At 37.6% G+C, this 23,939-nt stretch overlaps 1 protein-coding gene across 24 annotated transcripts in view; it reads right to left on the reverse strand.

The window, feature by feature from the left end:
* JAKMIP2 (janus kinase and microtubule interacting protein 2) overlaps positions 1-23,939 on the reverse strand; it is a 175,802-nt gene that overhangs the window by 133,507 nt on the left and 18,356 nt on the right. For 3 of the 24 annotated variants that reach the window (XM_038530566.1, XM_038530556.1, XM_038530561.1), the window contains 2 exons: positions 13,533-13,636; positions 10,744-10,822 (listed from right to left, as the gene is read on the reverse strand). The exons of 14 other annotated variants lie outside the window; for them this stretch is intronic. The gene's annotated coding sequence lies outside the window, so the exon portion shown is untranslated. Of the gene's footprint in view, positions 1-10,743; positions 10,823-13,532; positions 13,637-22,392; positions 22,506-23,939 lie in introns of all 24 variants that reach the window. 7 more of the 24 variants (XM_038530562.1, XM_038530558.1, XM_038530564.1 and 4 more) reach the window with 4 other exon arrangements.

A 23,939-nucleotide genomic window follows, 5' to 3' on the forward strand; every position in this document is an offset into this window, starting at 1 on the left:
CACTCAAGATAACTTTCATTTGCTGTTCCAGGTTACCTAACCTTAGCAATCGAGGTGATGACAGTATTAATGTTGGCCAATTTAAAAAGATTCAGCTCAAGATTTCATTTGAACACATATGTGCATGCACACGTACACACACATAATATTAAAAAACAGTTAATTATCATTATCAAACCATACTGCCAAACAGCATATTGTTACTTTGATATTGCATTATCTGTAACCTTGTCTCTACCCCAAACCACGTGGATCATATATATTTTACTGTATTGTATTTTTTGGTAATATTTTGTGGAACTTTAGTGGGATTATAGCAGGTTTATTAAGATAAATAAAGACACTCTGATCTGTCACAAAAGCAGCTGCAGCTCAATGTGCATATTATACATGATGCTTGTTTATGTAATGCAATCAAGATGCAGAGCAGCTCCCTCTCAACCCTGGCCTCAGGATCATGCCCTCTGAGATCCTGCCCTCTTCTTAAGTCAACTCATTCTTGAGCTCTTCTGTGGCAAGAAGCAAGTTTATTTTCATTCATTCATTCCTTCATTTATTATTCAAGGAATATTTATTGAAATCCCAAAATCCATATGGAATCACAAAAGACCCCAAATGGCCAAAGCAATCTGGAGAAAAAAGGAACAAAGCTGGAGGTACCATACTGTCTGATTTCAAATACACCTATAAAACTGTAGTAATCAAAACAGTATGGTACTGGCATAAAAACAGCATAGATCAATGAGACAGAATAGAGAGCACAGAAATAAAACCACACATCTATGGCCAATTGATCTATAGCAAAGGAGGCAAAAATATAGAATATACAAAGGGAAAAAGACAGTCTCCACAATAAATGGTTTTGGGAAAACTGGCCAGCTATATAGCAAAAGAATGAAACTAGACCACTATCTTATACCACACACAAAAATAAACTCAAAATGGATTAAAGGTTTAAATGCAAGAACGGAAACCATAAAAGTCCTAGAAGAAAACACAGGCAGTAAAATCTTTGATATCAGTCTCAGCAACATTATTTTTTGGATCTGCCTCTTCAGACAAGGGCAACAAAAGCAAAAAGAAAAGATGAGACTACATCAAACTAAAAAGCTTTTGCATAGTGAAGGAAACCATCAAAAAAATGAAAAAGCAAGAGACCAAACAGGAGAATATATTTGCAAATTATATATCTGATAAGGGGTTAATATCCAAAATACATAAGGAACACACATAACTCAATTAAAAAAAAAACACATTCAATTAAAAAATGGCAGAGGATCTGAATAGACATTTCTCCAAAGAAGATATACAGATGGCCCAACAGACACATAGAAAAAGGCTCACTAATACAATCACCAGGGAAATGCAAATCAAAACTACAATGAGATATCACCTCACACGTGTCAGAATGGGTATTACCAAAAAAGATAAGAAATAGCAAGTGTTGGAAAGGAAGTAGAGAAGCGGGAACCTGTGTGTACTGTTGGTAGAAATGAAAACTGGTGCAACCACTATGCAAAACAGAGGCAGTTTCCTCAAAAAATTAAAAATAGAACTACCATACAATCCACTAATTATACTTCTGGATATCTATTCAAAGAAAATAAAAACACTAATTTGAAAAACTATAATACAGCCCTATAGTCACTGCAGCATTGTTTACAATAGCCAAGATATGGAAGGAACCTAAGTGTTCCATCAATAGATGAATGGATAAAGAAGATGGCATATATATATATATATATATATAGATATATATATATATATATATAATGGAATATTACTCAGTCATAAAAAATGAGATCTTGCCATTTGCGACCAAATGGATGGAAGTAAAATAAGTAAAACTAAGTAAAATGCTAAGTAAAATAAGTCAGAGAAAGACAAACACCATATGATTTCACTTACATGTGGAATCTGAAAAACAAAACAAATGAACAAACAAAATAAAACAGAAACAGACTCATAGTTACAGAGAACAATCTGATGGTTGCCAGAGGGGAGAGAGGTAGGGGAATGGGTGAAATAGGTGAAAGGGATTAAATGGAACAAACTTCCAGTTACAAAATAAATAAATCATGGAAATGTAAAGTACAGCAAAGGGAATGCTGTCCATAATATTCTAACAACTGTATGGAGACAGATGGCAGCTAGACTTATTATGGTATTCACTTAGTAATGTATACAAATATTGAATCATTATGTTGTACACCAGAAACTAATATACTGTTATATGTCAACTGTACTCCAACAAGAAAAAAAAAAGAAGTACCTATTAAGTATTTACTGGGTATGGGAGGGTGGGGGAAGAGGCAGCGGAGCGTGAGGGTGGAAACAAATGAAACAGGGCTTGCATGGAACTTAAGTCTTGTAAGGGCAGACACAGTAACAAAACAAAAATATGTATGCAGTATGGCAGGTGGTGATAAGTGCTAAGTAGAAAAAGTAAAGCAGGGTGAGGGAGGGAGAGATGGGACTTTATGCAGCACGGGGAAGAATGTGTGTTCCTGGTGCTCAATATGTGCCTGCTGCATAAGAGAGTGACTGCAACTATACACTGTCTTACATTTGTTCAGTTCATCAGTCCTTCAAGAAATGAGGTCTGGTGCTTAACTAACTCTATTATCCTCTCTCCCACGTGTTTCCATCTTAACTTTTTCAGTTACCATCCCTATACTACTTTTACGCTAGGGACAAATTAATTACTGAAATATAAATATTAATGGCTTAGAAAAATATCTAGCACAATGCTTGGCATATAGTAGATATATTACAAGGCTGGTTGACTTACAGCACTGAAAATTCTGAAATGGAACTGAATATTGACTCTCCCTCTAGAATTCCACACACAATCCCAATTCTTTCTCTCTCTGAAAAACCTTTCACATAATAATTGTTACCATAATTGACCTTATTGAGTTTCTACTGTGATAAATAAATGACTTGCCATGTTAACTCTTTCGATCATCATCTTATGAATCCTCATACTAATACTATGAAGAAAGCACTCATTTTTTTCTATGGATAAGAAAACATGCTCAGAGAGGTTAGGTGTATCACACAGCTTGTATGAGGTATGAAAGTTTTGGACCCAAAGCTATCTGACTTGAGCTGAGCTAGTGTTCATCATCACTGTCACACATGGTCTAACTAAACTTTATGTTATCCATTCAGTTTGAAATAGCTTTTTTGTAGAAAGAAGGCTGTTTAACCTCTCAAAGGCACAAAAATTGCTCATAGTACTTAAATAGTAGTACTTCAGTGGGTATGTATGTGGAGGGGAAATGCTCTCTTCTACCTGGAATCTGTGTATTCCTCATAATAAAATGCAAATGTTAAAAAAATAAATAAAATGCAAATGTTAGACTTTGATCTCAAAGGAAACTAAGAGCCCAGATATTTTAAAAATCTCTTCTGTTCACTAATACAATGAAGTTGAAGTTGGGCAAGACAGAAACCCAAATTAGGACACTACTCTTATTGTCTCTTCACTATCCTAGAAAATAATTCATGAATGAACTACCTGATTGAACAGTCTAGTGCTATTCAGTTTTTATTTGAGAATATTACATAGCACCAAATATCCTCATGGATGCAAACAATCTGTCTTGGGGATTGGTCTACCTTTTCTTGTTTTTGGTATTACATTCTAGTTGGCTCTGGTTTCCTCGTAAACTCTCCAGAGCTACCAGAAGGTGCCTAACGTGCTTAACCGTGTAGTAATGTTCTTCTCCAAAAGGTTCAGTCTTGAAAAACAGCACTGAAAATCATGCTCCTCTCTGAAGGCTTTTTCCAAAGTTAATTAAAGCCTGAATTCAACAGCCCTTCCCTGCAGCACCCAGCTGTTTCTCTTTCTCTCTCCCCCTCCTCCCTTCCTTCCAAGCAAGTTGCCTCATTTGTTTCTCAAAGGAAACAGACAAACAAAAGAGCTAACACAGAGAGTAGTCCTGTCTCCAAAGGGTAGCTGGAGATATCACAACTCAGGACAGCTAATGAAATTTATTCCTAACCACGCTGGGCAAAGTAAACCAAGTCATCCCCAGCCCTGTCATGTCCTATATCATGATGACAGGGGACACTATGCCTATGATAAGGAATCACCAATTTCCAACTTGACCCTCTGTATGACATTATTATAAATCTGCTCAGATTCTTAAACATTTACTGAAGAAACATTCTGTAACATTTATAAATAAACTGCCAAAGACATTCAAAGACCAGTTGTTTTAAAAAAAGAAATAAAAGTCCAAAACAGCTGTCCAAAATTTGCTATATATATTTTAAAACTATTAAACTCATCAATACAGTTTAAAAGTAAAAGATGCAAAGCAAAATAACTGCGCTACTTACAAAAATAATTACAGTATTTATTTTATAAAATGAATCATAGTTCACTGAAGATCTTAAGATCTTGCAATGAGACAAAACTTTTAGATTTCATGATGGATGTATTTCCATCCTGTCAAGGTATCTTTCTGACTGTACATGGATCCTTACTTGGACACAGTATCAAAATTTAAATGGGAGACTCTCTTTGGAAATAAGGTCTGCCTTCAGCCCCTATTAGAGGCCCACTGACCACTCCCTAAACAACAGGTCCATTGGGAAAACACAGACAGACAAACCTTGGGGGGTGAAACTTTGATGTATACTAACAAACACCAATGACCTGAGGATAGCACATTAGCAAAAATGTTTGCCAGCGCAGGAAAATGAACACTAAAACTATCTTGAAATGATTTGTATCACTCAAGACCTCTTCTGTTAGATCCCCAAACTTTTGTATTTGTTAATATTCTGCTTGATTGACCACTCTTTGCTTTATTAAACAGAAATTACCAAGAGCAGCTGTCTTGGCTTGCAGTCTCTGTGCATCTCTATAATGACTAGTGACTGACTATCTTTGATGTGGCCTTAGAATCCACTCAGGAGGATAAAAATGTTCATTTTTCCCCTATTACTACAGACCCACATGGAGGTTACAGCTCTTATATTTGATTCTGTACTCTCTCCTTTACTGTTAACAACTGTATTTCTCACATTTGCTATTGAACCTGCAAATAACAGACTCTCCTCTGACCTGTCTTTTTGTTTTTTGTCCCTAAGAGCTTAAGACTAAAGAACCAACTTTGATGTCTGTGTTTAAAAAGAACAAAAACACAGCCTGGGGTAATGATCTTATGAATTCCAAATACAGGACATTAACCTTACTACCTGAACTTTTGTGAATTTATTTTTGTTCTTTTTTAAAGATTTTATTTATTTATTTATTTATTTATTTATTCATGAGAGACACAGAGAAAGAGAGAGGGGCAGAGACACAGGCAGAGGGAGAAGCAGGCTCCATGCAGGAAGCCCTACCTGGGACTCAATCTCAGGTCTCCAGGATCACATCCTGAGCTGAAGGTGGCGCTAAACCACTGAGCCACCCAGGCTGCCCTATTTTTGTTTGTTCTTTTACCTATTCAGAAGCTCTGTGAGCCTCAGATTCATTACCCATAAAATTGTCCACACAATTTAGATAAATATTAATACAGTTGTGCAGTATAATAGCGATAGATGATGGCATGTCCTTATAGTAGTACAGACAGCATTTATAGGTATTAATGTTTCTGATCAGTAGTTGTGTTAAAGACAGATGAGGTTTCCAGAGAGTTGAATTTTGGGGAGGTGATACTGGATATTGAAACTCTGAGGGTATACAATTCAGTTGAGAAAATCCAAAGTCGATATATGGTTAGAAAGAAGTGGACATTTGCATTTATCAGACTCAGTCAGAGGAAATAGGTGTACCTTCTCAGGATTCTTTGGAGCACCCAAGCTACCCTAGCATAACAGGGCTTCAACAAACTTCAAACCCTGCTTAATGGCCTTTCATTCAGAGGCGTTTTCTCATCTAATTTTTCCCTAGAAAAAGCCTGATGACCTAAGTTCTATACATGGATTAAAAATAAGAATAAATTGGGAGGTAGACCTCTAATCTGTCAGAAGAACCATTTTATGAAGCCAACTGCTCATCTGAAACTTTAGATGCTCCTATGCTTTATAAACTATTATTCACATATAAGTATAGGTAAATATAACATATAGAAAATAAATAATAAACATATAAAATCAAAATACATTATTTATAAATTTATATTATATATGTGTATACATATATGCAAACCATTTATCATAGAGCCTGAAACATGTAAAATAACTGATAAAAAATTAGCGAGTCCCATTGTTGCAGAAATCTGCCAAAATATCAACCAATTATACAACTCTGTATTTTCCTCCATTTTTATACATGCATCTTTATTCATTCATTAGTATAAAGATATACACTTTTGTTTTAGTACAAATGATTATTACTCAGAAATTCTCACTCACATACATTTGAGGCATTACTGCTGTTCACATATTCGACTTTATAATGGGTAACCCAACATTCTGTTGGTTTGCTTCAACATAGCTCGTTTCCTGATTTCTATGTCTTTAAACATTCATAAGCCAATTATTCTGCTAATAAAAAAATGAAGTCATTGAATAGGCCAGTGCCCATAAATTTGTGCTTTAAGGCAGAAGACTGAATTTTTCTCATAATAGCTTTTCCCAGGACCAGCACTCCATGCAGAAAAAGCTGTCTTACATGTTCAATGTTCATTAACAATGAGGCAGCGTTAGGATTCCAAGGATGTGAAAAAGATTCCATCTAAGTACAAATGCCCTCCCACTTGCCCACATGCCATAAAGCTGGCATTTTTTTTAACCCAATAGAGTCATTAGGAGTTATTTTTTAAAAAATAAGGTCTGTATCAATTTTGGTGGTGCCATGGTGCAACCAGAGAAAGCTGTGTAATCAAGCACAGGAAAACGAACCACTCCCTATTTCTTGGTTGGGGATAAAGCATTAAAATCACAGCATATATAAATATCACAGTCAGAAAAGCTACTGCAAATACCACTTCTACTCAGCCACCAAGAGGTTCTGTTCTGGGAGTAGATAAAACAAGTTGAAAAACAAAAAATGTAACAATGAACAAAGCCAGTCTGAAAATATGATGACACTAGCAATAAAAACTAGTCATTACCAAAAATGTAAATAGACAGAGGCTGACTTTCTGCTCTGATGTGGTTCCACAGCCACTTGGTCTACCCTATCATATGTCACGTGAACTAATTCAGTGCACTTCCCCTTGTCTCCCCTTTTCTAGCATCTGCTTCCTGCAGCTCCTCTTCAAAGGGCCATGGAAGTTATTGCCTGATGGTGTCTCTTTCTGCTCGGAATAAGTGACTGCCCCTTATCCGATCTCTTCATTTTATTTAAACTATTCTAAAGTTCAACCTCAGATGATCTTTTTCAGGCTTATTGTCCCAGATTCCTCCCTCATTCTTTGTTCCATCCAAATTGGGCTCTCGCTATTCTCCATATATGCCCTGTGCCTTCCCGCCCTTGTACTTTGCGTGAGCTATTTACTCTGTCTAGAATGTCTAAATGCAAAGAGCCCCTCAAAGCCTGGGTTTGCTTAACTGTTTACTTGCTGACATATATTCTTATATATATATATATCCTTTTTTGAGGAGCCATCTTCCCATACATTATCATTTATAACAAAAACTGGGAAAATTTACTGAGTATTTTCATTGCTCTAGGCACTCTACTAAAGGTTTTATAGACAGACTTAGGTAACAAATGAGACAAGTATAACGTAGTGTTCAAGAGTGCAGAATGCCAGGGTTCAAATCTTAGCTCTACATCTTGTTTGCTGATGAACTTGGCAATTGCTTTTCTTTCTGTATGCCCTTAATGTATCAAATGGAGATAATTATAATAGAGCCAATCCAAATTAAGTTATTATAGGATTATGTGAAATGATACATATGAAGCCCTTAGAACAATTCCTAGCAGACTGTAATTACAATATAAGTATCTGAGCCTGCTATTATTATACCTTACAATATGCTACGAAGTAGGTGTTGTCATTATTCCCATTTATGAGATGAAGAAACTGAGGTTCACTAATGTTGAAAACCTGCTCAAAGTTACATAAGTGTAACAGGTGACAGATCCAGAACATACACACAGATCTGGCTATGGTAAAGCTTGATCTTTTCTGTGATGCAGGTAGACGAGCTGTCTTTGTTTTCAATCCAGTGATTTTCCTGAATGGAAGCTAAACAACTACCATGTTTGCTGACATTTACTGAGTACTCACTATGGAGTATGTGTCAGGTACAGTACTCAACACTTCTTACATCAGGTCATTAACTCTCACGGCAGACTTAACTGGAGACCATCTTTATCCTTATTTTAGACATGATGAAACTGTGCTTTAGAGAAACTTGTTCAGTCACATAGCCTGTAAGTGACAGAGCTAAGGACTCAAACTTAGACTCTTACTGAAATGATACTCTGACTTCCTCTTAGGGAAGTAAGGAAAGTAAGGAAACTATTCCCTTACTTCTCTGTTCCAGTTCTCTTAGCAGAAACTATTTCTCTGTCACTGGGCACTTTGTTAGTTGTGCTTATGTCTGACACCACTGCCAACCTGTCAATCACCTGAAAAGCTGGACCCTGTCCCATTCACATTGCCTGCCTAACAGTGTCTTCCAAGTAGTAGAAGCCTAAGAAATCTTGGACTGAATTGAACTTCATGTTGGAACTTGGATCATAAAGAATCAAATGTTGCATAGAAAATATTTTGCATATATGCTGACACTTTAGATTATAATGACAAAGGGCTTGAATCCAGTTCCTCTAAGAATGACGAATGAATGAGATACAACTTTCACATTAGTTAAGAGGCTCAGCCTTGAAATTGGATTGCACTGGACTCAAGACCAAGCTTATTAACATTTTGCTTTTACTTATCCATTCCAAGCATCAGTTTCCTAATCTTTGAATAGAAGAATAATATCTCCCTCTTGGGGTTTTTGATATGATAAAATGAAAATAGTCATGAAAGCTACTTAGCATTTTGACTCATATATGATAAGCACTCAGCCAAGTTTGCATGATAAATAAAACTATGTTTTAAAAGTCAAATAACTAAAGAATAGCTCCTTGATCATCCCAGCAATTGCTCTTGTTCAGATCTAAAATCTTCCTGAAGGAAGATCACAAATATTATGAAATAAACTTAAGTGAAGGTGTAAGAAGAGAAAATAAATAACTCTCCAGGAAAAGGTGCCCTAAAAGGGCCAAACATGTGAGAAATGGCAGGAAAGCAGACCATTTTGTGGTAAACAGCTTCATTCTTAACCCAAGAGACACAATCTCTAGAGGGTACCTTTGTGTTGTTAAGATGTGTCACTGAAGGCCCCACGGTAAAGGTTTCCCTTTGTTCTCCAGTCTGACTGAGAGAGTGAATGGCACTGTAGTACTCATTTATTTGTAAACTCTGATCACTAATTGACTAAGAGTTTTATTTTTTATTATTATTTTTTATAAAAAGATTTTATTATTTATTTATTCATGAGAGACACAGGCAGAGGGAGAAGCAGGCTCCATGCAGGGAGCCCGACGTGGGACTTGACCCCGGGTCCCCAGGATCACGCCCTGGGCTGAAGGCTAAACCGCTGAGCCACCTGGGCTGCCCTACTAAGAGTTTTAAATCTGAGACTGGGTGAAAAGTATTAGAGCCAATCAGAAAAAAAAGTAAACACAGATTTCCTAAAGAAGATATCACTCATACTGCCAGCAAATACAAATACATATATAGATATATTCCTTTAAGCAACATAGAAGTCTGTATTACATGAAGTTACAGTTTTTAAAGATTCCTGACTGTTATGAACTGAATTGTGTTTTCCCCAAATTCGCATGTTAAAGTCCTACTCCCCAGTGTGACTGTACTTGGAGATAGGGCCTTTGAAGAGGTAATTAAGGTTAAATGAGGTCATAAGGATGGGACCTTAATCTGATAGGGCTGGTGTCCTTACATGGAGAGGAAGATACCAGAGATCTTTCGCCACGTGCATAGGGGAAAGAACATGTGGGACAAAGTGAGAGGCAGCCTTTTATAAATCAGGAAGAAAGCTCTCACAGCGACCAACAGTGCTGGCACCTTGATCTCAGGCCTCCAGAAGCATGAGAAAGTGAATTTTCTGTTGTTAAAGCCACCCAGTCTGTAGTATTTCATTATAATAGCACAAGCAGACTCATATACTAATATTTGCATTAAACGATTTCCTGTCCTCCTATAGAAATAATGGTTATATTTTTTCCAATGAAGAGTCAGGATGGCGTCCTAGATAAAGGACTTTTGTGCCTTTTTCAAGTCAAGGAGTCCATTTGGGAACTGTAGCTTGGATCTTCTAGCTTTCACACTTCAGACAAAAAGAAAAAAATATTAACACCCCCACACATAACACTTGTTTTATAAAGTATCTCTTTATTAAGAATCTCTTCCCTAAGTACCTCCCTCCAGACATTAAGCATGGGCAAAGTTCCATGGGGAGACAAAGAGCAGTCGCACAGCAGAAATAAGCATAAACTTAGCAATGATACAGGCTCTTTGTTACATGGGTTTACCCTTTGTTCTTTTGAAATTCAAATGCTTTCTCTTTGGAAGAAATTTTGCAATTTTGTCTTTTTAAGCTAGCTACACTTGGCAATTTTGGAATAAAGCCAGAATAAAGCCAGGGCCTGCACAGCCTGATGAGGCCCTGCTGACCTAGGACTGCAAGCTTAAAGAGGCGCTACGGTTTATACTGACTGAGAGCAGTCATTCATTCATTCATTCTTCTAAAAAGTACCTTTTGAAGCCTCCTCTGTGGTACTGGGCAAGGCTCTGGGGATACATACAGTCTTGGTCTGCCACCAGCTTACAAATTACTATGTAAACACAGATAAATAAATAAATAAATAAATAAATAAATAAATAAATAAATAAAAAACACAGACTACCATATGAAATTAACCAAATGAATAAATAAGGTATTCTCCGATGATGGTTCAGTGCTGAAAAGATCATAAAAAATAGTAAAGAGTGATTTTAAGTTGTCATTTGAATGAGTTTGAATTATGGTCACACAAAGATAGGTGAGGAAAATCCAGGGCAAATGGTACCGAGGCCCTGGGGAAGGAATCAGCTTGGTGTGTTTGGAAATCAAAGGCAAGGATGACATGGCTGGAGTACAAAGGGGCGCTAGATCAAAAGGGCCAGGCAGTCCCTGATCAAGAAAGTTGAGGAGGTATTCTTACTGCTTTGAGAAACCACAGCAGGGATTAAGTTAAGTGAGTCTAACTACAAACAATGGCCCATAGGCCAAAAGGAACCTCCAGCCTGTTTCGGTAAATCAAGTTTGTCTGGGGCAGAGCCAAGCCCAGTGGCTTAAGTATTGTCTACGGCTGCTTTTGTGCACAAAGAACAGAACTCAGTGGTTGTGATAGAGACTGTATGGCCCATAACTCCTAAAATACACTTACTATCTACCCCTTACAGAAAAAAAGTTTGGCCTAGTGGAAGCAGGGGGAGCAGTCTAGAGCCTGTGTGTCATCCACTGGAGAAGTGATGGTAGCTTGGACCAGACTGGTTGGTAGCAGTGCAGGGTTAGTTAGGGAGGTAAACAGACCCAGGGCATGCTTTTTCAAGAAGAGCTATCAGAATTTGCTAAAGGATTAAACATAGTGTGAGGCAGAGGATAGAGGGGAATCAAAATATTCTTAGCTTTTGGCATGAGCAACCAAGTGGATAAGAAGGTCATATGCTGTGTTGGGGAGTTCTGGACAGGGAGTAGCTTCGTGCGGCAAGTGCGAATAAAGAGCTACTGGGGAATGCTCAGTTTGAAATGCTTTTTTATAAGGCCCGTCTATTACTTTTTTTTTTTCAGTCCAGTGCAGTGATTCTAAAAATAACCCAATGTCTTCTTCTCCTTCCATGTTCCATAACACAAACAAAAACCACATGGCCAGAACAATGATAACTGACACTTTCTTGAATTCTAAACTATAACCATTCTGCAGGCAGGGACCATGCCTGTATTGCTCACCCCTGCATCTCCATGCTTAGCTCAGTACCTGCCGCATAGTAGGAGCTCGCTAAATACAGGTTTTGAAAGTGAACTGAAGAAATAATTAGCAACCATTTACTAAGAACTTACTATAACATCAGCAACTTGATGAAGTATTTCACAAAAATTGCATTATGTGATATTTACAAAAATCTTACAAGCTAAGGATGCCTGGTCTTCAGCTCAGATCATGATCTCAGGGTCCTGTGATCAAGCCTCATGTCAGGCTCCCTGCTCAGCGGGGAGTCTGTTTTTCCCTCTGCCCCTTTCCCCACTCGTATTTTTTCTCTTTCTCTCTAATCAATAAACAAAAACTTAAAAAAAAAAAAATCCCACAAGCTTGTTGCTGATACACCAATTCTACAGAATTAGAATCTAAGGCTTAAAGCAAGGGATCACAAACAAAAAGACCTGTCCTACAGAGTTGAGTTAGGAGATAAAAATGGGTGCAAGGAACCATATATTGACTACTGGGAGCTAGTATAATGACATCCTTCCTTATGTCATCCATCCCACTGCTTATTAGCTTCCACTATGACCTGCTCTTTGAAAAAACAGCCACACAATATTGCTAGGTCTGATATCCCAAGAGAAGCTGGAAATCTAGCTTATTTTATAAATATAAAATCTCTCAGTTAAAGAAAAAAAAAAAAACAGTCTTAGAGCAAGCATTAAAAAATCAGTCCTAGCAGGCACCTTTACACTTTCCTTTATGCACTGTCTCTCTAGTGGGGAGAAAAAGCTAAGTTACTCCTTAGTAAGTATTACTGGGGAATCTGGTGTAACACACTGTCCCTTGTGCTCAGCCAAATGTATTTTTTTGTTGAAGATGTTTCTTATGATAGCAGAGGGTTGCACTAGGCACTTGCTTTTTGTGTCTGGAACACTGAAGCCATTCTCTGGTGTTTGAACATCTGACTGATGACTAGAGTGAAAGCCCAAATCATATTGTGCAAGTGGCTAATGAATTCATGCAGCCCTCCTGATGTGATGAGGTAACAATGCTGACCTCACTTGCCAACAAGCCCTGAAATCTTAGAACTGAAGATATCAAATGCTTTCTCCTTCTTCTTCTTCTTCTTCTTCTTCTTCTTCTTCTTCTTCTTCTTCTTCTTCTTCTTCTTCAAGATTCATTTCTTGTTACTAAGTCTGGTTTTTGGAGCCTGGATATCATATTGATGGTTCAGACTTAATTTAATTTCATAAAAGTGGGAGATTAAAAAATACCATCACTGGCTTATCACTTCAATTTTAGCACAACCACCTCTACATAGTGTAACAAGGAGGGAAACAGGATGTTTAAAACATCAAATAAAGTCAGTTTGGTGAACAGTTACTGAATGCCAATTATATGCCAGAATCTGTGCAGGGACCAGGATACAAAATGAACAAGCCATTGCCCCTGCCCATGAGCACTCATGTTCCACTGGGGGAAACAGATTCATAAATAATAATAGATCGAGCCACATGCTGTAACAGGATTACAAAATGCTCTGGGAACTTAAATAAATAAAAGGATGATTAATAATTACCTCACTGGGGCAGAGCTGAGAGAAGTCTAGGTCAAGGGAAGCTACGCATCGGAAAGGTTACAACTGAACTCTAACTTTGATGGCTGGCAGTTCACTGATGCAGTCTGGGTAATACAAGAAATATCTATCAAAGATTTACCATGAGTAAAGTACCATACTGAGTACTTAAACCTCATTCTTCACAACTACCCAATAGTTAAACTTGTTTTACATTCCCATTTTTCAGGCTAAAACACTGAGGCCCAGAAAGGTAAAATAATGTAGCCTCATAGCTAGTTATCAACAAAACTTGTACTCTGTTTCTTGTCTGTATGGCCTGAAATCCTGGGCCTCTAAATATTAAAATCTATCACCAGTTCGGATAAGTAGCCTGTAGACAAAAAATAAAATTGTTTGAGGATTAGCAATTAGTCCATTTTAATAGAAGATAGCTCGCTGAGGAGGAGGGTGGGGGGTGGGGGTGAATGGGTGACGGGCACTGAGGGGGGCACTTGACAGGATGAGCACTGGGTGTTAGTCTGTATGTTGGCAAATTGAACACCAATAAAAAATAAATTTATTATATAAAAAAAGAAGATAGTTTGCTTTCATGTGTGTTGGAGTGGAAGGTGCAGGTAAGGAGCACCTGGGAAAATTTCGATTTAAGACTTTATAAACTGAGTCCAGACTTTAAGACTACAGAGTTGAAGCTTTACTCTATAGGCAAGCAAGAACTCTGTATGCTTGAAAGAATCAGAATAATGTGATCAAGAATAAGCTCATTGGATAAATCCAGGAGCTCTTGGAGCAGCTTTGGAGAAGCCAAATACCAGAAAATCTATTAAAAGTTTATTGAAATAGTCCAGACAAAAGATGATGACGGTCTAAACTCAGGTACTGGCAGTGAGGACAAAGAAGATGACAAGGGTACATTAAGATGTTGTGGAGGGAGAATCAACATGATTTCAGAATGGCTAGGTGGAGGGATGAAAGGAGAGATACTATAGGTGACAGTGGAGGGATGAAGGAGAGCTACTATAGGTGACACTAGGGATTCTGGTTTGATAACTGGACAGGTGTTGACGTGAAATTTGGGACATAAGGGGCAGATCCGTGGACATTCAAGTTGGTAAGTCAAAGAAATAATTGGTAATATGAAAACTTTTCTTGAAAACATAGATTTAGGAGACATAAAAAAGGGAGAGATTGCCAACACTCAGGCAAAGTGTGACAGTGAGAGGAAAATTAGGATGTAAGACACAGTAGCAACATCAGCAGTTATACTCATACATGAATGTTCACAGTTAGGTTTAACCTGACAGTAAACATGATTCTTCTCAGTGCCTCTGTCATCTGCCTTTGTTAATTGTCTGAAATTAATCAAGGCTGAGTAACTTTTGTTTTACAACTAGTCCTTGTATAAGTACTTAATGGCTGGCAGATCTGAGCATCACTGATAACCCAATATCAGTGTAATCAGTGTATTGAACATATTTCGATTGGGGACCTACAGTGAGAATATAGATCATGTAATTAATCTACATATGTGTATATATTCTATATTAACAGAAGAGAACACATATTACCTACAAATGTCCATATGAAAGTATCACAAGCGGGTGAGTATATCACTGCAAAGGGAAGGGTCCATTATGAATATTTAAATGTCTTTGGAAAAAGGAACTGTGATTACTAGTATTTCAACTACAGTGACTTAAATGGAAGTACAATGCTTTGAAAGAATTACTTTTTAAAGCATGTTACAGAAGAATTCTATTGAAGACCATCTGCATTTGTGTTGTCTTTACAGGAGAAATCATTTGTCAGTAAAGGTCAATAAAAAAACAACAGGGAGGCTCTTGTCCTCACTCCTTACCCTGGTACGTGCAGAGATTAAACATTCTAACCACTTAGCTTTAGAATTACTGCATACTTTACCTTCTGAGCTATTCAGAAAGGCTCTGTTCATGAAAAGTTCTCATGGTTATAAAACATGAAACAAAAAAAACTTGTCTAACATGATATGTTGTATTTATATTTCTTTTTGTTTGAGGCTTTGAAAAAGCTTTACAAACAAGACCTAATAAATCTCTTTAAGGCAGTTGTTTGTGGGAACTCTTCGCCCCTGAATAGAGGCTAGGGACAGGTAAAGGGAGAACAGAGATGGAGAGAAGACAAGGAAGGTGGACAGGCATCCACTGTTATCTAAAGTCACCAAAGCAGCCCAGGGCTGCACACATTTGTCCCTGCAATAGGACTTGTCAATATAAACAATCAGTGCTCTACCCTTCCCATTTTGCCATCTGTTAACACAGGTGAGCAACAGTGAACAAAACACCAGAAATGCAAAGGTAGGGGAGTAGAACAAGGAAGACAAGAAAATGGAACAATGACAGAGAGCTTCCTGTGTTCAGGAAACTGTGCAAAATGCTGTCATCTTTATAGTAGGTACTCAGTAAATACTTACTCTCATCCCTAATTTATGCTATGTTCAATGAACATAAGGAAGAAACTGGCAGATTTGACATAAATGTTATAATTTATTCTTTTTGATTAAGGAAACTGGTTTTTGCAGAGAAAAAGAAGAGAGTCCTTGTGAATTACAACTGCTGATCACCAAAGAAGCTAATCTGTTTATCAGTACTTGGAGGCATGAAGAAAAGAGGGAGGCACAGTGTGGAGTCAAGGTCGGCTTATATGCTGGGTCTAGCTGTGTACAGTGATTACAGGAAAGACCCATTCCATGTACAGAAGATATTACTATCAAAAACGAAGAACTTAAAGGATAAGGAACAGAAGTAGCCACTGAGACAAAGAATACCAATTATCCACAAATCCCTTCTCTAGTGGAGTGGACTATTCAGGGTAGGAAAACTCTTATAAATGAAGTCATTACCCTAGTTCTTGATTTTGATAGCAGAGCAGAGACTGTTATGTGGCATTAGGGAGACATCTTATTCTCTCTACCCACAAGATTAAACTTGTTCTTAGATCTTTATAAAAATCTGAAGACTTTTTTTTTTGAAGAAGAAGAAGACTTTTGATAAATTATTCCTTTCACAAGACAAGAGAACTATTGAAATCAACAAAGTCAGATATAGTATCCCAGTGGCTCCATTGTCAGATGGGCCTGGGTATGAATCCGGCCCTTGACACTTAACCTGGGCCTAGTCCTGTAATCTTTGAATATAATCTATTATGTATTCTCTAGACTCAGTTTCCTTTTTTAAGACATGAGTAATAATAATATCTATAATATCTACCTCCCAGGTGTCATAATGAAATGAGATAAGGCATGTGGACATTTAGCAAAGTGTCTATCAAGCAGTAAGAATTCAACATATGCTGGTAGCAATTTCTAAAAATCCTGGGATGATAATGCACTTATTGTGAGGCTTAGTATCCATCCACACCATTTCGAAACATTCCTAAGACTTTAGATAAATGTAGATATGATTTTGATATATATATATATACTTGATTTATATATATCAACCAATATAAAAGTTTATGTACACATATTGACCTATAACCCACAGGATCTACTCCTTCTTTTTCTTTTCTGGAATGTATCGAATACTAATAGTGATTAACTTGTTTTTCATTTCAAAATACAAGCCATGAATTATTTTTAACTCATGCATAAGCTATATCATGTTTACTTAACTTTTAAAGACAAATTTATCTATTAAAATGTTATTCAGGGGTGCCTAGGTGCCTTAGTCAGTTAAACATCTGACTCTTTGGTTTTAGCTTGGGTTATGATCTCAGGGTGATGAGATGGAGCCCTGAATCAGGCTCTGCACTGAACAGGGAGCCTAGTTAAGATTCTCTCTTCTCCCTCTCCTTCTGCCTCTCCCCTTGCTCATGCACTCTCTCTCTCTCTCTGAAAAAAAAATTTTTTAAATGTTATTCATCATAGACTTTATTTTAGGTAAAATAGAGGGAGTAATGAACAGTTTAGTAAAGATTCAGAAAATGAGCCTGTGAAGTTTGATTCCTCCAATTAAAATGCTACTAAACCAATTATGAAAATACAGAAGTACTGGGGCAATCAAAATAGTGTCCACTTTTTCTCAAACCTACAACCATTATCGAAACAGTTATAGAAAAGTACATGGCAATGCAACAATTAAATAATTTAAAGAATTGCTGTCAGGAACGGAAAGACAGTAATTACTAAAATGCAAATGAAAGCTAATTTTAGGAAAGGTAAAAGTAACTTTCTTGAAAATAGGATGTAATACTAAGCAGAACAAAGAAAATTATTTTGAAAAACCTTAGGTAGTCTATAACTTATACTATATATCAAAATCAGTTTGTTTAATGGGTTAACTAGGACTTTCAAATCATAGAAAAATTAGGTAAAAATGGACTATCAGATGTTCAAGGTGCAATAACTTTTTAAAATTTGAAAAAATAGAAACTATAAATTACAAAGAAAAAGTCCACAAGGAAAAGGTTCAACAGAATCTATTATAAAAGCTTTAGAATTTTATATAATGTATAAATCCCAGTAGAACACACAGATAGGAAAAAGAAAAACAAAGGTCCTAACCGCAATTTATAAGGCCCCGTGTAGTCCAGGTGCATCAGTAAGGTATTTCACACACATTGACTAATGCCACTTATTGGGAAGTGTTCACCATCCACTCTATTACTCTTGGAAATCTATGTATCTGATCATACTTTTGTGCCTTCTCCCCGTTTTTGTAATAAAAGACTCAAGGGATAAAGAGAAAGGCAACAACTTTGGGTCTGATTTTTATTACTAGGTAAATTACGCCCAAAATAATGAAGAGGAAGGGTAGAACAGCCCAGGTGGCTCAGTGGTTTAGCGCCACTTTCAGCTCAGGGCGTGATCCTGGAGACCTCGGATCGAGTCCCCTGTCAGGTTCCCTGCATGGAGCCTACTTCTCCCTCTGCCTGTGTCTCTGCCTCCTCTTTGTCTCTGTGTCTCTCATGAATAAATAAATAAAATAAATCTTAAATAAATAAATAAAATCTTTTTTAAAAAAAGAGGAAAAGTGCATGTGTAAAGATGTTCAGAATTGCTAAAATCAAAAGTATATAAAACAACAAATATTGGCAAAGACATGGAGAAAAGGAATTCTTGTATACTGTTAGTGGGAATGCAAACTGGCAGAGCCAATGTGGAAAACAATATGGAGGTTCCCCCAAAAAATTAAAAGTAGAATTGCCCTATGATCTAGTAATTCTGCCCCTGGGTATTTCACCCAAAGAATACAAAAACACTAATTCGAAAATGCATCCTTCTGTTTATTGCAGCATTATTTGCAATAGCTAAGATATGGAAGCAACTCAAGTGTCCATCCATAGGTGAATGGATAAAGAAGGTATGATATATACACACACATACACACACACGCACAGGAATATAATACTCAGCAATTAAAAAGAACGAAATCTTGCCATTTGCCATAACATGGATAGGCCTACAGGTTTAATGCCAAGAGAAAAAAGAAGAAAAAAAAAAAAGAAAAGGAAAGGAAAAAGGTAAAAAGAAAAAAAAAAAGAAAGAAAGAAAGAAAAAAAAAAGAAAAAAAATGCCAAGAGAAGTTAGTCCGAGAAAGACAAACACCATATGATTTCACTTATATGGGAATTTAAGAAACAAAACAAATGAACAAAGAAAAAAAAAACCCAAAACTCTTATCTTTGGAGAACAAACTGATGGTTGCCAGAGTGGAGGTGGTTGAGGGGAATGGGTGAAATAGAAGATGGGGATTAAGGAGTGCATTTGTCTTGATGAGCACTGAGTAGTGCATAGAATTGATGAATCACTATATTGTACTCCTGAAACTAACATAACACTGTAGGTTAACTATACCAGAATTAAAATAAAAACTAAATAAAATAAGGATGTTCACATCAGTGTTATCTAATAATGAAAACAAAACAAAAGAAAATGAAGAAAGGAAGGTGCAAGGGAATATAAAAAGGAAAGAAAGGGAGCGAAAGAGGAAGGAATCAAGGGAGGAGGAAAGGAGAAAAAAAGGAAATGATCTGAATGTCCAAAAATCGTAAGATAGTATATCAAAGAAATTAATGATTAGTTTTAAAGACAGTTTTGTGGACTATACAGTCATATGGAGAAACGTTCCTGTGAACCCCAGTCTAGGGCATTCATCTAGCATATATTTGAGTCCCTTCTTATTTTTAAAACAAGATTTTATTTATTTATTCATGAGAGACAAACAGAGAGAGGCAGAGACACAGGCAGAGGGAGAAGCAGGCTCCCCGCAAGGAGCCAAGTGGGGGACCCGATCCCCGGATCTGGGATCATGCCCTGAGCCAAAGGCAGACGCTCAACCACTGAACCTCCCAGGCCTCCCTGAGCCCCTCCTTAAAGGAAGAGAGTATTCCAAATGTGTGTCTGAGCAACAGAAAGGGGAGCACATGAGGAAGAAACAAATAGAATGTGACATTGGAGAGATGTGCGAGGTCAATTTGTAGGACTATATAAACTTTGACAAGGAGGCTGTCTTTATTCGATGATTCTAAAGTGAAAGTTGTGATCTGATTTATGTTTAAAAGGATTGCTCTATTTTCTGTGAGGTGGGGAGAGAAAGAAGCAGTCCTACTAGCTGGTTAGTGAGGTGGCTCCCGAGGAAGGCAGTAGCTTCAACCACGAAGAAAGAGAGATGGAAAAGTAGGCCAACTTAGAGAATGGGTTGAGGTAAAATAATAGACTTGTTAATAGATTGCATGTGCAGTGTCAGAGAGAGAAAGATATAAAAAGCAGCTCCATAAACTGGCTTGAAAAATCTAGAGGATATTACTGTCATTTACTACAACGGAGACCAGGGAAGGAGGAGTTTATGCTCAGTGTGACAGGCACATAAGTCAAGAGTTCTACTTTGTCCCTGCTAAGTACAAAAGCTAGTAAACACATTAGTTGAAGACGTGAATAGATGACTGATACTAGACTTGTAGGAAATAGGATTGGATCCTCCAGATGAGAATTGGCGAACCGACCTGGAGGAATGTAGCTAGACAACTTGAGGAGATCTGGGATGGAACCTGAACTCAAATACTCAGAGGTGTGAAGTAGAAAAGGGACCAGCCACAAGAACAAAGAGGGAGCCAGGGAACAGGAGAAATAACCAACGAGTGTATAGTAATAGAAAGCAAAAAGGGAAAATTCATAAGGGAGTGGTCAGTCTCATCTGAGAGGTCAACGGCCTTATCTGAGACATCAAAATACAAAACAGTCAAGTGAGAAAAGGACTAGAATTTGGCAACTCAGTGGTCACTGGAATTTGACAAACACAGTCCCAGAGGAATGATGGGATTGGAAGCCCTTCTAGAACTGGTTAAGGAGAAGGTGTGGAGTGAGTAGGTGTAGGCAGCTTTGAGAAACTTTCTCAATAGGATACAAATGAGGCAGTGATTAAAGGAGATGTTGAGGTCAAAAGAGTAAATGCGATTATATGCTGATGTGAGTAATCTAGTTGAGAGCAGGAAATGGATGATTCAGGAGAAAGAGAACATATCTGCAGAAGTCAAGACCTTGAGAAATGGAGAGGAGCTCCAGCTCTGGCTCAACAGGCACAAGCATGCCCCCCTGTGAAAGGTATGAGGCCCACACACATGATACAACTATGACCTCTGGTGTTTATTAGGCAGGCTGGAAGGAAATAGTAATTGAAGAATTAAGTAAGGGTACTGGGGGGAATCTTCTTCTAGTGTCCCTCAGTATCTGTCTTTATAATAGAATTTTTAAAGTAAGATGTTCTCAGGGTAGGTATCTGGGTGGCTCAGTTGGTTGAGTGTCTGCCTTCAGATCCTGGGGTCCTGGGATGGAGCCCTGCCGTTGGGCTCCCCGTTCAGCGAGGAGTCTGCTTCTCCCTCTCCCTCTGCCCCTCCCCCTGCTCTTGTTCTCCTCTCAAATAAATAAATAAAATCTTAAAAGTAATAATGTAAGAGGTTTTCAAAAAAGCTCCTAAATCAAGGTGTTCTTGCCAGTTATGCAGCAAGAGCTGACAAATATACAGCTGTTTCCAATATATACAGAACACCTGGACTGCAATATTTTGACAGTGTGGTGCTCTTGATGATAAACACTATATACCAGCCACTGTATTAATTCTCTGTAGAGTTAATAAATGCCTATTTGGTCTTATGTGTCAGTTGTATTATAATTTTAATTATATTATATAATATATAATAATATAATAATACATCAAGTATTATTATTATATATTATAGTATTATATGATTTATAATATAAATATATAATATTATAATTTTATAAATATTAACACATTTAACTCCCAAAATGAGACAGATTATATAGGTAACATCATCATTCCCATTTCACATATAAGGACTGAGACACAGGAGGTTAAGTAACTTATCTAGAGCCACACAGCTAAGTCAGAGAGCTAAGACTCAAACCAAGGCACTCTGATGCCAGAATCTTTGCCTTCTCCCTGTATCCTCTCCTGGCCTTTCCTCTTTGTCCCTTCTTCTTTTAAGACACCACTCATATTGGATTAAGGTCCCACTCTTATGACTTTATAACCCTAATTACCTCCCTAACAGCCTTAACTCCATATATGTCACATTATATGTCATATTAGGGGTTAAGGCTTCAACATATGGATATAAGGTGAACACAATCCAGCCCATAACAGGTTGTTTCCAATTTTTTGTAGTATAAGTCATGCTGATGACAAACGATAAAGTGGTCTTAACAGCCTAACTGCTTCGTCAGAGGGTATGTCATTTAAGGCTTTTGATATTAATTGCAAGTTGTCTTCTGGAAATGTGTTCCCTGTGAACTCTTGCCAGTACACTATCAGGATGAAAACACAATCATTTTGAAGAATAATATGCATGTGTAAAAATCTCTCACCCTGAACTAAATCTTAGCTCTATCCAGCATCTCTTCATTATCTGTGACGAGAGGCAAGTGACCCCAGACTGCTACCCACAGCCATTTGTTCGTCCTGTAGTCTCATCTGAATTCTGGGGAGTGAAGGAGAACTTCGTGAAGACAAAGAAACAGAATGGCCTGGACTGATGCATTCGGACAGCTTCCTTTAGTATCTTTGTTGCTTGTTTTTAATTACCCCTTTCCGTTGTTCACATTGCATTAATGGGAAGAGGAAACCCAGTTTATCTCGCTGACAAAGAGGAACACAGCGAGGCAGAAGAGGTGTGGGAATGTGCTGGTTAATTTGGGATGGGCTTGGAGGCCGTCTGGTCTAGCCTCCTGCTAAGCTAACACCGTTGAAGGGGAGCCTTTTCCTACTCAGCATTCTCTCTGCAAGTACTCCATTCTGCTTGCTGTCTCCTGCCAGGGTCAGGTTACAACAGGCTTCTGACTATCGGAGAGCCACTGCAGGGAATTGAGTTTGGTATCACTGCTTCCTCTTCCTTGCCTTTTGTCTCTGGGAGTCTGTAGCCTCCACAACTGAGAGAATATTTTAATTTAGAGGCAGAAAGGAATCTCAAAATGAAATAGAGAAGGTACATTCTTGCATACAGGGAATAGAGAGAGCTTATCCATGTATCCATGTCTTTAACATGGTTCCTGGGCTAGAGGAGCAGTTAATGAATTGGGCACTTTGAGGTTGAAGGTCGTCTTGGTGAGTGGAAAAAATATCATGGAAGTGGGTAAGAAAAATTTGGCAGTAAGAAGGAAAAGTCATTTAAAAGCAAATAACCGGAAGTTGACTATATTTAATGTTTCTACCATTACATTTTACCTCATGTATGTCAAACAAAGCAAAAGTATGGAAAGGCAGAAAATTAAATAAAATTATAATAAGTGACCTACCACAGAAAGTGACTTTATCAGTCAGACAATATGGTGGAATGTAAAATATTTAGAGTTGCAGAGGCAGACAGCTGTAACCAGCTGTGTGGCCTCAATAAAGTAAAGCTCTCTCAGTTTCATTCTCATCCCATGACATAAGAGGATAACACCAACTTAACAGAGTAGTTATCAGGCATTAATGATAAAACATGCAAAATACCTAGGATAGTATGGTACATGCCATACAGGATTCACTCATTAAACAGAGGTTTCCCTCTGCTTCTGACAGAAGGAGGAGGACTATAAATTCTTCAGCAGTCTTTCAATCTAGATGTGGAGATGAAATGTGAACGTTTGAAACAAGGAGAACAATTATGTGCTAAACACTGTGGTAGTGATCATAAGTATGATAGGAATTCAGACAAGGGGAGATCTGAGTGCACCAGACTACTCTCTCACTGAAAGATTTGCCTAATTATTGGGTCTTACATACTGGGTGACTGGAATAAGTAAGAGAAGCAAATGGAGGAAAGAGGACATTGAAAGGTGGTGGGAAGGATGAGGGATGCAGAAGCAAGGACACAAATAAATGGTAGGGAAACTGAATAAAATTAAGCAGAAGTGACCAATGAAACTATGCA

This window comes from Canis lupus, chromosome 2 (genome assembly GCF_011100685.1).
Source record: "Canis lupus familiaris isolate Mischka breed German Shepherd chromosome 2, alternate assembly UU_Cfam_GSD_1.0, whole genome shotgun sequence".
Lineage (NCBI taxonomy): Eukaryota > Metazoa > Chordata > Mammalia > Carnivora > Canidae > Canis > Canis lupus.